This window comes from Schistocerca americana, chromosome 1, assembly GCF_021461395.2.
Source record: "Schistocerca americana isolate TAMUIC-IGC-003095 chromosome 1, iqSchAmer2.1, whole genome shotgun sequence".
NCBI lineage: Eukaryota > Metazoa > Arthropoda > Insecta > Orthoptera > Acrididae > Schistocerca > Schistocerca americana.
In genome coordinates this window covers 324967787-324983989 of record NC_060119.1, presented here as the reverse complement: position 1 = coordinate 324983989, position 16203 = coordinate 324967787, and the positions used below count along the sequence as shown (strand labels likewise).

General features: G+C 47.1%; 1 non-coding gene across 1 annotated transcript; it reads right to left on the bottom strand.

The window, feature by feature from the left end:
* Positions 1-15728: 15728 nt before the first annotated feature.
* Trnat-ugu lies at positions 15729-15803 on the bottom strand. The gene has a single exon. It is a non-coding gene; the product is annotated as a tRNA-Thr (tRNA).
* Between the last annotated feature and the right edge of the window lie 400 nt (positions 15804-16203).

Genomic DNA, 16203 nt, shown 5'->3' with positions numbered 1-16203 from the left:
ATTAACCAGATCGAGGCCACCGTACCGCTTCGGTAAGGTGAGAGCTTCATACTGGACTTTGAAGATGTGTCCATAACAAATAAAATAGCCGAAACCCGCCTGTAATCTGGCCGCCATTGTCGCAGTGATGGGCAGAATCTGCGCTATATGGGGTATCCGGGATGCCAGATGGGTGCTGACGAAGGTGACTCTCTGGCACATATTCAGCGGGCGTAGTATGTGATTTTGTATGTTGGCCCGGATGCGTTGCAGAAGCGCCCGAAAATTGATCGCCGAGGTGCGGCGAATGTCTCGCGTGTACACTAATCCGAGACAACGAAGGGTGTCCACCAGTTGAAATGGGACTACGCTGTCTGCGGGAAGGCCGCGGACGATCTTCATGGCGCATGATTTTGCCACGTTCATAGCGCTCCCTGCCCCTGCACTGTAACCGGTAATCCACTGGATCACGGCTTGTACGTCGGCCGCTGAACGTACGACGAGGGCCAAGTCGTCCGCGTAAGCTCGGCAGCGGAAAATATGATCCCGGAGTGGAATACCTGTCAAACGTCGCCGTAATCCGCAAATGAGTGGTTCCATCGCAATGGTATAAAGCACCGTCGACAAAGGGCAACCCTGCCGTACTGAGCGTTCAATCCGTATAGGTTCTGTAAGTCTGCCGTTGACGAGAAGTCTGAACGTTGCTCCACGAAGGAGCCACATAATGACTTGCGTGAACGTCAGGAAAATTGCCATGCGGTCCATCACTGCATGGAGGAATGCATGATTGACGCGGTCGAACGCTTGTTTGAAGTCGATGGAGATTAAAGCGCCTGGCAGTCGCGAGTGTGTTGCCACAGCGATCACATCTCGATATTCACTGAGGGCTGTTTGTATATTACGATCGCCGCCTAAGGATGTTTGTTCGTGGGAAACAATGTCTCGTAAGACATATTTGAGTCGCACTGCTAGAAGGCGTGTGAAAATCTTGAAGTCAGAATTGAGTAACGTGATCGGCCGATAACTGTCGAGTCGTGTTCCTCCTGCTGGTTTCGGGACTGGTACAAGTAAGCCTTCCATGAACATTGGTGGCGGGTTCGCCGCGCCGGACAAAAGTTCCCAGTACGTGTCCCTCCATCGTGGCAACATCACATCTTGGAAGGTTCTGTAAAATTCGAGAGGTAAACCATCCGGGCCGGGAGATCGATTCAGAGACCCTTTGGCTACAGCTCCTTGGACGTCGTCGGTGGTCACTTCAGAAGTCAGGAGGGTTGCAGCTGCTGCGTTTAGAGTACCAAGTGTCTCCTGGGCAACCTCAGCAATGGCCTCCGCACCGGCAGGTACTTCTTGATAGAAAAGTCGATAGTGCGTTGTGAGTGCATCCGCAATGGTAGCTTGCGAAGTCAGCCATCGTCCATCAGGTAGGTCTAAAGTTGTCATTAAAGCCTGTCGGCGTCGACGAACATTTTGAACAATATGATGCATTGAAGGTTCTTCACCGTTAATACTATCTTGGCTGCGTGCTCGTACAATGGCTCCCTCTAGACGGCATCTGGTCAAGGTTAAAATCTTTGCCTTGATGCGTTGAGCTTCTTTTAGACGATCCGGGGATGGAGGATGATCCTTAAGTTCACGTAGAGCGCGGTAGTAGAAATCAGTTGTGTGGTGATTCCACCTGGCTTTGGCTCTGCCATAGTGTGTCAATGTGCGTCGAATGGCCAGTTTGGCGCAAAGCAACCACCACTGCAGTGTGGTCTCGTAACGCATAATGCGTTGAACACAGGTGTGCCACGTGTCAGTGACCTGTCGTCGACATTCAGGGTCCCGCAGTAGCGCGACATTGAGTTTCCAAGGTCCTGCACTGCGCCATATAGATTGTCGACGTAGGTTCATGGTACAGATGTAGGTGTCATGATCCGAAAAGGCAGACGTCCAACGTTCCACGTCGAGAAGAACTGATTTTAGAGCGTCAGAGATGTATATTCTATCAAGTCGGCTGGTGGAGTGGCTCGTGATGTGTGTATACCCCGTGTCGCCGTGTACCACTCGCCAAGTGTCGAGGATATGAAGGCGGCGGACGAGGAAGCGAAGTTCCGGACATGTGGTGAAACGGGGGTATTGGTCTGTGCGCTCGAGAACACAGTTGAAATCTCCATCTACGATGAGATGATCGTATCGGCCGAGGAATAAAGGCGTGATATCTTCTGCGCAGAACTGGGAGCGATCCCTCCGTTTATCAGTGCACGCTGGGGCGCAGAGATTTACGATTTTGATTCCTTCAACTGTTATGGCAACCCTTCGCTCCGTTGGGAGGTATGTGACATCGGAAACTGCAATCCCTTCTCGTAGGAGGATGGCTGCGCCTGTGTGTTCCATAGCTGCAGGGGCGGCGTACGTCTCATATCCATAACACCCAGTCGAAGTCACTGTCTTCAGTTCTTGTAACAGGGCGATGTCGACGTCAGCTGCTCGTAGCGTGTCACGGAGCAGTTGAAGTTTAACGTGGGAGCCGATATGATTAGTATTGATAGTAGCTATTCGGTACGCCTGATGGGAGATCCGTGCTGCCGATAGGTTCGGAGCTGGTGAAGATTGTTGTGGTGGATGCTGGAAGTCCATAGAAGTCGCAGGAGTCGGCGTAGAAATTTCCCCCATTTTAGTGTTGATCTAACGGAGGAACAGATCTCATTTCCGCATCAGATGGCGGTGGAAAATCCGGGTCATCCGCCCATGAAAAATGTCCGACAGGTTTGACCTCGGCGAGAGGTGGCAGCGCTGGCCGAGTCGGCTCAATTGCGTCGGTGACAACAGGCGTGCAATGTTCCATGGCTTCTGGGCGCGGGGCTTGCGCACGATCTCTGTTGGACGGTTCACCGTCTTATGGATGACGCGTCTCCGTGGCAGAGGAGAAAGTGTTATCGAGTTCTCCGTCAGAGTGGTGCGCCATCTCTTCGTCCAGCGGAGGTGGCTCAATGGTCGATTCTGACGTCTTGCGGCGTTTTTTCGTCGTTTGGACGACTTCTGCTTTCGGCAATGAGTTTCGGTGTCTGAGGAAGGAAGAGATTCACGTCGTTCCGGTACAAAAGCCGAGGGTGCTATGATGCGGTCGTCATTCTCCAGAACACTCTCATTGGTATCATTGTGATCTTCTAGCGTGGGTGTGTCCGGCTGTTGGACATGTTCACGGGCGGCATCGCCGGTGTCAAGGTGCTGGTACGCCTCCGGGTGTATCGGACCAGAGAGACGCTCATGAACGGCGTCTTGTGAGGGGCTGGACGTGCAGTGTCGCCGCATAGGTGACTGGAAGGGTGGTCGTGGTTCTGTCGGTGTTCGTATCGTCGTGCCTTAGTTGTGTGATGCGGCGTTGCAGGCATTCATTACGGACGTGGCCTTCTTTGCCACAACCGGAACATGTTCGAGATTGTCCGTCGTAAATGACCACCGCACGGCAGCCTCTGATAGAAATGTACGATGGAACGTGCAGTTTGAGATCGATTCGGACTTGTCTCACACCATTAAGCACCGGATACGTCGTAAACTGTGCCCATGTCTCGGCTACGTGGCTCTGGACTTTTCCGAACGGGCTTAGCGCCGCGATGACTTCATCTTCATTCACCTCGAAGGGCAGTTCGGATCGTCCGAAGGCCAAGTCCTGCATGGTCGAAATCCACAGGCCCGACGTTTCCGTCGGAGTGCCGAAATTTTAGTCCATGTCGCGTCCTTTGAATAATCTCGTTGCTGGCAGCGTCGGAAGTCATCTTAACATAAACGACGCTGCTAATGGTCGATAGGTGTATGCCGATGAGTTCGTCACGGGAGATCTTCACGTCTTCGCGTAGGAAGCGTTCGACGGCCAGTGCTTTGGGTCGTGCGTATTCATTTGAGAAGGTGAACTTAAGAGTGCTCTTCCGGTAAGAGTTGGCCATTACAGCTTGTTCGACTGAGAAGCGTTGTGACGAGGAAGTAAACAAAACACTCCGCACGCGCAGCGGCGTGGACGGCGGAGCGCGGTGCGCACTGCTGCCCTCACCATCTGAGCTAGCCAAGCACGACTCACGCCCCGTCCTCACAGCTTTACTTCTGCCAGTACCTCGTCTCCTACCTACCAAACTTTACAGAAGCTCTCCTGCGAACCTTGCAGAACTAGCACTCCTGAAAGAAAGGATACTGTGGAGACATGGCCTAGTCACAGCCTGGGGGATGTTCCAGATTACTGGAATCTCGGTCGGGCACACAATTTTCATCTGCCAGGAAGTTTCGTATCGGCGCATACTCCGCTGCAGAATGAAAATCTCGTTCTAAGAACTTAAGTGTTCCCCTAGACTGGACTATCTATGGACCACGTTTCACTTTCACATAGAGCAACACGCCTTACAATTACATTCAGAAAAACACTTTATACCCTTAAATTTACATTCGACAATAGCAATTTCTTGCTGTTGAGTCTCTGCTTAGTATACCCTCTCTTCTGTGCCCACCGACAGTTATTTTGATGCCCAGGTATCAAAACGTTCAGTGGCTCAATCAGTAATCTTATTCCGTCAGGGTCGAATAATTACATTGACGACACTACACTATACTTGTTTCATTTCCATTGACGTTAATCATATACCCCTTTTCGAGACACTACCCATTCCGTCCAAGTGATGGCTACATTACCATGTCTGATAGGATTATAATGTCGTCGGAAAACCTTCACTTTTGGCTTCCTCTCCTTGAATTTTATTTCCGTTTTCAAATATTCCCTTGTCTCCCCTTACTGCTTGCTCTATGTACAGACTGTATAACATTGGGGACAGGTTGTAAGTGTGTCTGATTTCTTCTCAGCTTTTGTCTCCCTTTCATATTTCTCGGCTCTCATAACTGCGGTCTGGTTTCTACAAAAGTTCTAACAAAGTTTCGTTCACTTTTTTCTCTCCTCGTTATCCACAGAGTTTCAAAGACTGTATTCATTAACATTTTCAAATCTTACATTTCTCTATGTTCCTTCAAGACATTATGTCTCATTATTTGGCAACGTATTAAATAGAAAGTTCAGTAATATTAACACCAGTCAGCATCTACCTTCTTTGTTACTGGGCTTGTAACATTCTTCTTGAACTAGGAGGATGTTTCGACTGTTCCGTATAATCCCCACCTCAGGTGGAACAGGCTTTATATTTCAATTGGCTCAACCAATCTCAGTAATTCAAGGCGCTATATTTCCACTTACTCCGATTTCGTTTTTATATATTTCTTCTTTTCATTACAACGTAGGGGAGGCGCGAGCCCATTCGCCATAGGGGCACAATGGTCAGTTGCTAGTTTGTGTTATCAAAAGTATCTGGATACCCCCAAGATATACGTTATTCATATTAGGTGCATTGTGCTGCCACCTACTACCAGGTATTCCATATCAGTGACCTTAGTAGTCATTAGGCATCGTGAGATAGCAGAATGGGGCGCTCCGCGGAACTCACGGACTTCGAACGTGGTCTGGTGATTGAGTGTCACTTGTGTCATACGTCTGTACGCGAGGTTTCCACACTCCTAAACATCCCCATGTCCACTGTTTCCGATGTGATAGTTAAGTGGAAACGTGAGGGGACACGTACAGCACAAAAGCGTACAGGCCGACATCGTCTGTTGACTGACAGACCGCCGACACTTGAAGAGGGTCGTAATGTTAATAGGCAGACGATCACACGGGAATTCCAATCTGCATCAAGATCCACTGCAAGTACTATCACAGTTAGACGGGAGGTGAGAAAACTGGGATTTCATGATCGAGGGGCTGCTCATAAGCCACACATCACGCCGGTAAATGCCCAACGACGCCTCGCTTGGTGTAAGCAGAGTAAACATTGGACGATTGAACAGTGAAAAAACGTTGTGTGGAGTGCCGAATCACGGTATACAATGTGGCGATCCGATGGCAGGGTGTGGGTACGGCGAATGCCTGGTGAACGTCATATACCAGCGTGTGTTGTGCCAACAGTAAACTTCGGAGGCGGTAGTGTTATGGTGTGGTCGTGTTTGTCATGGAGGGGGCTTGCAGTCATTGTTGTTGTGCGTGGCACTATCACAGCACAGGCCTACATTGATGGTTTAAGCACCTTCTTGCCCTCCACTGTTGAAGAACAGTTCGGGTATGACAATCGCATCTTTCAACACGATCGAGCACCTGTTCATAATGCACGGCCTGTGGCGGAGTGGTTAAACGGCAATAAGATCCTGGTAATGGACTGGCCTGCACAGAGTCATGACCTGAATCCTTCACCTACAGATCACCTTTGGGATGTTTTGGAATGCCGACTTCTTGCCAGGCCTCAATGAACGACATCGGTACCTCTCCTCAGTGCAGCACTCCGTGAAGAAAGAGCTGCTGTTCCCCAAGGAACCTTCGATCACCTGATTGAACGTATTCCTGCGAGAGTGGAAGCTGTAATCAAGGCAAAGGGTGGGCCAACACCATACTGAATTCCAGCATTACCGATGGAGGATGCCACGAACTTGTAAGTCATTTTCAGCCAGGTGTCCGGATACTTTTGATCACATAGTGTATTCCACTGTCCGGTCACATTAATGTCACCACCTGCAAAAGCATGAATAACCACTTTTCTAGGGCGATCCTCTGCGAGACGTACAGTCACTTTCTGGAAGATACCGACAAGGACGTGGAACCAAGCCGATTCCAGTCCCGTGGCAAGCTGCGCTACGTTTCTCGGTAGAGCATCCATGGAGTGGTTAGTCCGACCAGGGTGGTCCCACAGATTCTCGACTGTGTTTTAATTCAGCGGCTTTGGTGGCCAGGGATATACGGTAAACCCATTCTTCTGGTCTTCGAACCACGCAGGTACGCTGCAAGCTACGCGACACGTTGTGGTGTCCTGCTGGTAGATCCCGTAGTGACGAGAAAAAACAAACTGCATGTCGGGGTGGATGCGGAGCCGAAGTAAAGTTGCGTACTTGTGACTTCCAGATTATCGAGATGACTCAGGTGATGCCTCGAAAATATTCCCCAGATCACAGCGCTTCCTCCTCCAGTCTGGGCGTTTCCGGTGATCGCAGCTGGTGTTTACTTTTAAACGTTACACGCCGTACACGCCGACGACCATCTGTCGAATGGAGAATAAAACGTGATTCATCTGAAAAGACTAGATGTCACCATTCAGTTGTCGTCCGGTTGAAGTAATGGCTTACAAATTCCAGCTCTCGTCGTCGATGACCAGCAGTCGACATGAGTGCAAGAACCAGCCTCCTGCTACGGAAGCTCTTATGCTTCAACATTCGATGAACGACACTGTTGATAACCCTCGGTTCATGTGGGTGATCAGCTGCTCAACAGTGGCTCCCCTATTCACCTGTAAACATTTACGCAGCTGTCGTTCACCGCTGTCATCTACGTCTCGTGACACACCATAGTTAACTCGGCGCCAGTTTTCGATAGCACCATTTTGCCAAGCAAACAGTTTACGAATATAGCCGTTTTGGAAATGATTACACCCCTGGCGCGGCCCAAAACCCAGTGTTAGATAAATCGCTCTGTTCCCGCACTACAATGACTGCGCCGTTTTCCGGGTCTCTACGACACGCTGTGGGGTGTTCGGAAATTCCCGTTACAAACTTCTATGAGTTATAAACGGAAGTGAATAAATAACATTTTGAATACCTATGTCCGGAAACTGTACAGATGATTAACTCGTCCACTTCTGCTTGAGGAACTGAATTAGGCGTGACGCGGTACAGTTATTACGTAACAATTCGTAACGAAATGCAACGAAACATCCATTCATCACTTTGTATTGACTCTGAAAATTTGCGTGTTAACATTATTCGAAAACAAAAAAGTTCGCAGCATACTTTACGTACAGAGCAGTACTAATACATTTCTACATCAGGTGGTCGTCTGACATAGTACACTCATCGTGTCTACCCTATTGCATACCAGGACAAGAGAGTCTGAGACCTTTCTCTTTCCTTCACAAGTCCTAGAAGTTCGTAACGGGAATTTTCGAACACCTTGTACACGCACTTTGTGAGTGGTTATTGGACGTTAACGTCGAATATAGGCGGTGGTCGTATCAATGTGACTGAACCGTGTATTTCGTTAAAATGCCTTTAGAATACGACACCGACCAGCGAGGTTTGTAACAACGGTTCCTTCGTGTTTCCACAGACGCGTCAGTGCAGTTATCTCGTCGAGTGAGACTGAAGGTAAACTTTGGTTACTCAAGATATTTTACTGTGTACTCCAAGATACCACCCTTACTAAGGAAGCATGTATAAAAATTATAGTATATAAATTAATAATTATTTTGACACTGTATATGGCGACAAATGTTTTAAAAAATTTCTTAAACGAACTAAAATAATTCCAATATGGCGATAGACACAATGACCCTTACATAGGGGCATGTTGGCCCACACCGTTTATCAACCTCGCTGTCGTTATGTAAGTAAGCACTCTTATTAACTTTAATAGATTCAACGTAGTCAAAGTCTAGTATATCGTATCCAGCCGTCCGCAGTGGTCGTGCGGTTCCAGGCGCTACAGTCTGGAGCCGAGCGACCGCTCCGGTCTCAGGTTCGAATCCTGCCTCGGGCATGGATGTTTGTGATGTCCTTAGGTTAGTTAGGTTTAATTAGTTCTAAGTTCTAGGCGACTGATGACCTCAGAAGTTAAGTCGCACAGTGCTCAGAGCCATTTGAACGATATCATATCCAAAGTAGGAAAATATGCTTGAAAAATACCTTACTAAAATTAGTGACATATACCGGTGCTTCGGCCTTTCACAAAAAGAAGTAGTCGGTTTCCCCACACCTAGGTGACTGCTAGCGTAAAATACCCTAGTTTTGAACCGACTTTGGATTGGCGAGACCTGACTGCTTTCCATGCTTTCTGAAACGACATCCGGCACCCTCCGCTCGAAGTCCTCACCCAACTAATTCGGCACATGGTATTAGCTTCAACAAGCACAATACAACGTTATTTTCTGACTACCTGAACAATATTTTCAAGACTGGAAATGACCACTGGAGCCATTTGGAAGTTAAGTGAAATTGAAACCATTGCAGTCCAAAGACTTGACAGAATAGTCTCTCGAAGAGAATTACGTCAAATATGACGGAAAACATCTGCTGAGAAAGGTCCGCTCATCACAATAGCTTCAGCTGATATTGCAATTCAGAATAGCGCGCCTCCATTTCTCATTTGCCCTGCTATTAGAGTCTGGCCTCAAAATCAAATGTGTGTGAAATCTTATGGGACTTAACTGCTAATGTCATCAGTCCCTAAGCTGACGCACTACTTAATCTAAATTATCCTAAGGCCAAACACACACACCCATGCCCGAGGGAGGACTCGAACCTCCGCCGGGACCAGCCGCAATTTCCATGACTGCAGCGCCCTAGAGCGCTCGGGTAAATGGCTCTGAGCACTATGGGACTTAACTACTGAGGTCATCAGTCAGCTCGGGTAAACCCGCGCGGTGAAGTCTGGTCTCATTTCATCAGAGACTGTCAAGTTTGGAGCAAATTTAATTTCCATTACTCGGGTGGATAACGGAAACTAGCTTCTTGAAAACACATGTATCACATGTTCGATATTCCGCAGGCCATTCTTGATTCGTACTAATTGACAGCCATAGGTCCCAGTTATCCGATGAAGACTTAGATTTCCGCAAGGAAAATCGTATCACACTTTTGTCTCTATGCTGTTAATTTTTGGAACTCACCCTACGACCATCTTAGAGACAGAATTGATGGCGCTTTTGCAGGATCTGACCATCATTTTGCAGGACAATGCTCAAGCACGTGCAGTGGCAGCTGTTACTGATTTGTTTGTCTGATGGGGCTGCTAAGTGCTATTTCACTTACTGCACTCCCCTGACTTAAGCCCTCATGAAATCAACTCGATTTCTAAATTGAAGGAAACATTTCACGGCATTCGCTTCAGAACTACTACTAATTCGTCGGGCAATTGACCGCGCCGCTCGAACTGTCGACACAACTGGCACTGCTAAGAGTATCCTGCGACTTCCACATCGCTGGCAACGGGTTATACACGATGCCTGTGACTACTCTGAAGGTCAGTAAGACTTTGAAACACGTATCTATATTGTACGAGCTGTAAATAAATAGTTACCACTATTAAAATTCCTACCCTCGTATATATTTGAAGTAAGAAACTTTTCTTCGGTAAAGCTTTTCTTCTACTGCAAATCAGCCTTTTACTCATCCTATGTACATCACCCATCGTCAGTCATTTTGCTGTCCACTAATCTACTACTATTATGCATCATTTTATAACCTACTTCCCTCAGCATCGCCTCATTTAATCCTGCTATCTTCCATTAAGCTGAAATTACTTTTGTTGACATTCTTCTTGTAACAATTTTCAACATACAGTGCACCCCGTTCATCTAATTTCCCAAGTCCTTTGCCGTCTCTGACAAAATTACAATGCAATCAGTAAACCTGAACTTTCATTTCGTCTCCAAATTCCTCTGTCGTTTCTTTTACTACTTGCCCAACATACAGATTAAATAACATCGGAGAAAGCCGATAGTCTTGTCTTATGATCATCTCAACTGCTATTTCCCTTTTGTGGCTGTCAACACTTAAAACTTGAGTCTGATTTCTGCACAGATTGTAAGTAACCTTTTGCTCCTTGTATTTTATCCCTGCTGACACCAAAATTTCAAAAAGCTGTTATTGGTAAACTTTTTCTATGAATCTACAAGTGCGATAACCGCATGTTTGCATTTCTTTAACCAAATTTATAAGATTAATAATATGCTTAGTATTCCATCGCGTGTTCCTGCATTAGCCATTAACCCAAACTGATACTCCTCGGAGTCGGCTGTTGCAAATTTTTCGTCTTCTGCCTATAATTCACACAAGGATTTTTCAGCGACAGACACTGTGATCTTGTACTTATCGAAAATTCGTGATTCATGTTAAACAAAAAACCAGGTTTACCACGAAAATACCACTTAATAACCATCTTTCGTGCGGACACCGCCCATTACTTCTCTTGGAACTCTTTCGTATAATGATTCTAGGTAATAGAATTTACGAGTAGTACTTAACATATCAGATAATACATGTCTGTTTTGTTTCAATAGTTTTCTCATTATCATTACTATTATCTGCGATTAAATGTGATTAAATTCGCCGGTGACCATTCAAATAACAATAGCATGATGGTGATATGCAGCGAACGCAAAATAAGCTTGAAGTGTACTGCACACTTGGTGGTGGAAATGATTGCAAAAAGTAGATACCAATAACGCCATCTACATTCTGTATATAAGGAACGACTAAGCAGCGGTTTACCGGCATTCGTTGGAAGGGAACTTATTTCCAGCAAGACGTGGATCGTGCGACTACATCAGGAGCACCACGGACTGTCGTCACGGAGGCCATTGTTGCGGCTTCCCTAGATGTGGCAACAGAGAGAGGGACGACGGCACAGAGGTGTTGCAAAGTCGTCTTTCCAGATGTTACGGCTCCGCGTACAGCATCTCTACGGACGGTAGCTGTGTGTAGACGTCCAAGGAAAATAAACGCTGCCGAATTACATCGTCATACGGGCGCAGTACCTAGTGTGACGTTAGAAGGTTCCATTCACACACAACAATGTATGATCGAACGTTGTCCGTGGCGCCTTGAGCAGCCCACGTGCAGAAGGTCTTCGACTGATACCCTGGCCGGGACGTTCTGCAGATATCTCATCCACTAAAAACGGACGGCTATGGGCGAGACACTGACACGCGTGGAACGAGGTATCCGGTGTTCATCATCCCTGCTCAGCTAGACACGGTACGCACCTCAGTAAGAAGCGTTGTTGCTGGCAGAGATGACATCTTCGTGTACTGCATCGCACTCAGTGTACCCTACAAAATTAATCTTGCGTTCCTCCTACTGTACTACAAATGCACAACAAGTAAAATGTCATTACTTGCTATCCCTCCTGGTACTAGAATTTCGATGGGCAGGGTGTAGTCGTTCTAGTGCATCTCTGACAGCTCAGTAGTACCATATTGCATATCGTTCTTTATACTTCAGTCTTGAACGCATATTCGAAACACATTTGATCGTCAAAATAACGCAGAATACAATCCACGATTAGTCCACGTGTGTCTCTCGAAAGCGGTATCGTGTGTTAAACCCATGGTCACGCAAGATAGGGTGTTGGCTCACGGCCTCTGCGAGTTCTGCGTTGTATGGTGGTCAGTGTGTGCTCACGTCGCACCGGTGGGATGGGGCAGCGGAGGCGGTGGCGGCTCGATGCCGCGGCTTATCGTGACTGATGCCGGCTTCGCAGAGCCACACGTCTAGCTTGTGTGCCACCACCCTCCATTTGTTTCACGCTGGCACCGGTCAACTTACAGTGTACAGCTCACGCCACCAAACAACACTGGCTAGAACGGATAGGGCGAGAGCTTACGGAAATCCTTACATTCATTCTGCAGGTCTTCTCAGTAAAACGCGGCTCTGTACTTCCCTTCTATGGCCTTTCAGATACTCTTGCTGAATACATGGAGAGACATACAAATCCCTAAATGTGGGAAAACGCTAGAGATATTGCATATTCAGATAAGCGGTAGACCCAATAACTTCTGCAGTTTGAGAGCGTTGTATAATAGCAACGCACCTACATCAACTGCATTCAGTTAGTACATAATGCTCAAATTCTGCAGTCGGTTGCAGGCCCTCAACTCGTATTTTCTCTCTCGTAGTCCCTAGAAATCTTTCCAAGAAAATGCCAGGATGATTTTATGGCTGACATGGCGGTAGAAATCACATACTTAAGCTGTGAAATATTTTGTTATGGAAAACGAAGGCTATTCTCTTACCACTTCAGTTCCGCTCTGTTTCCTTTATTGTTTTAACCTACGTGTTATCAATTTCAGAGTAACTATAACTCCACCTTCAGGCCGTTTAGCACTGTCGTAGAGCCCTATTTTTACCACACTAGATGATGCGGACGTACACTAGATCACAATATTAATATACCTGAAGAAGAAGCGATAGTTGTTTCGAAATCGATTAGGCATAGTGAGTTGAAAAAAAAAATAGTGGGAGAATACCCCTTAATATCCACACTAAAATGTCAGGATAGTCCTTTGAACATCACCTCTTGAGTGTTATCCAATTCAGCTAGTTCTCCATGTACAAGGAATTCGACGTCAGTGGAATGATTCATTTCTGATTTTCGTCTCCTTGTCCTTCTAATGTTTTGGTTACTAAGTTTCAGTACATCACTAGAAGTGCTCTGCGATATCATAGGCTTTACGCTGGAGTATTGGTTTTGGCAACTGATACTATCAGCTATAAAATACGAAAAGATGGACGAACGTGGAAGAAGGTTAACAGAATATCTACAAATAATAGATTCTTAAGGAATATCAGTACGAAAATAAGAAGTTCCAAGCAAAAGAAAACTTGTGCTTTGGAGCACCGAGGAAAAGACGGCAGCAATAGCCGCCAGCAAAGAGCCGAGAACGTAAATTGAGGAAGAAACTAAATTTACTACACTAGATCGCTTGAAATTTGGTTTCGTTTATCACTGCTATGATTCATAGCGAAAAAACCCTGACACTTCTTTGTTGTTCAACAACCAACGAAACCAAAACAGGTCGACACTTTGTAGCAAGTAGAGATTGCAGCTAATCAGCTGATTCAATTTGGGATAAAAGGTAGTATGAGTTCTGTTATGGGGAGCGATCTACAGAAAATACGCTTTTTCACAAAGGATGGGGCCCCTCCAAGCCCACACCAACGTGGTGACCAAACCAAAAGTTCTACTGTTACCTCCGTATAACATGTTAGTTTTTGAATCAGGAGTCACAGGATGCGGTCTGTGATGTTATCCATGCGTCTGGGTAAGATTACTCATTAACATGGTCCATCAGGAGATAGATAGTGGACGAAAGCGATCGAAGGGTAGCGGTTGTATGGGCAGAAGAAAAAAAAGTGCCAAGGCAAGCGCCAAGGGAATAAAACCTCTGCGACAGTAGGACATGTAGTAAGGGCAGTAGCGGCTTGCTATTTGCGACAGTGCATGCAAGGTGTGGTTATGTTAGTGCGAGGTGTCGTGAATCGTTACCTTTGTCGTTGCGGAAGCTCATTGTGGGGCTTGCTGCAATTGCTGCAACAGTTCAAGGTCGTTATACAGTAGTGGGCGATCGGTCATAGATCGGCTCACAGACAGTGTAGGGGGTGTGCGTGGCTGGTTTGCGTGCTGTGTACATTAGGGTTTCCCTGCGGTTGCCTGGTTTTCGGAGGGTCGAGCATCTGGGGTTACCAGTAGTAGCTGTGTTGCAGGGGCTCGCCAGTACTGTCGTATTTAGCGTGCTATGGACCATAGATGTCTAGTTCCTAGCCAATAGTGTCTTTGGTCTGGTATGCTTCCATCTATGGTTGTGGTCGTAGTTACCCAGACGAAGGATAAACAGGTTGCGCGAGTGTCTCGTGTTATTGTACAGTCGTGTGGAGAGTTTTTGGAATACCTGCAAGATGGTATCTAGCCGATATTCCGGTGAAGGTCCACGATGCGTGTGTAGCGCGGAGCTTTGCTTATGATTTTGAGTACTTTGTACTGTATGAGCTGCAGACGGTGCAGGCGAGTGGGCGCAGCGTATCCCCAGACAGGGGCTGCGTACGTCATCACCATGTGCCCATCTTATATACTAAACTGTCATGAGCGTACTCCAACGGAAAAATGAATGCGGAAATACACGAGGGACATTCAGAGAGTAAAGTTTGATCAGCCTCGAAAAGGAAACCACAAAGAAAACCTGACGAAACTTTGCACAGACGTGTTGGGCGGTGTTTCTAGTACGTCTATCTTGTGTCCTCACTCTTTACGGTTCAGAGCGCACAGTGAGCGCGTAAAGATGTCTAGATAAGTTGTATCTCCCGCCAAGTATGAGTGCCTGTGAGAGATTTCGCCTCATGTCTGCAGCCCACATAACATAACTGTAATACGTTTCCTTCTTCGTGACAATTCTCGGTCACACACTGCACGGACAATGAGGACGCCCCCGCAGTGTTTTCGATGGAAGGTGTTTGGTTACTCATAATACAACCCGGACGTGGCTCTCTCTTATTGTCATCTCTGCTCCCATGAACCGATGGCAATTAAAACAACTTTTTGGCAAAGACAACGGACTGCGGACCAGCGTAGTGAATTGGCGAAAAGCGCAGGCGGCTTTCGTCTACGACGAGGGTATTGGAAAGTTGGTGGAATGCTACGACAAGCGTCTAAGTCGGAGCGGCGACTATGTAGAGAAGTAGCTGGAAGGTGTAGCTAGCTGTCGCTACTAAAATATTGTTAACTATATATGACGGTGTCTGCAGCTCGTGGTCTTGCGGTAGCGTTCTCGCTTCCTGCGTACTGGGTCACGGGTTCGATTCCCGGTGGGGTCAGGGATTTTTCCTGCCTCGTAATGACTGGGTGTTCTTGTGTCGTCTTCACCATCATCATTCATCCCCATTACGGTCGGAGGAAGGCAATGGCAAACCACCTCCACTAGGACCTTGCCTAGTAAGGCGGTGCGGGTCTGCCGCATCGTTCCCCTGCGCTCTGCAAAGAAGCGTGGGACTACATTTCATTTCATATATGACGGTAGTATCGGTTCCCGAAAGAACAGTTACCGTTAATGACCATGCAGCTTTGCTAGAATGAAATGATAATTAAATGGACACCCTCACTGCAACCAGGCCTTTATATAAATCATTGGGGACTTGTTGAAAATGTGTGCCCCGACCGGGACTCGAACCCGGGATCTCCTGCTTACATGGCAGACGCTCTACCCATCTGAGCCACCGAAGACACGTGAACTTATCCCTTGTAAGCTCCCCGTGAGACCCACATTCTCAACATGTCCACACCACTACATTCGTAGTGCGCCTAATAGATGTATATATAGTTAAAATATGGCTTCCCGGCCATTGACCTTCTTGTGCGAACGCACACGCTATGCCCGAACTCGTACGGGACTTGATAGATTAATCTGCCACGAGTAATGAGTATGATGGGCAAACATCTATTAGGCGCACTAAGAATGTAGAGGTGTGGACATGTTGGGAATGTGGGTCTCACGGGGAGAGTGCAAGGGATAAGTCCCTGCAGGCGCCCTATCCTCTGTGCCCTCGGTGGCTCAGATGGATAGAGCGTCTGCCATGTAAGCAGGAGATCCTGGTCAGGGCACACATTTGCAACATGTCCCCAAT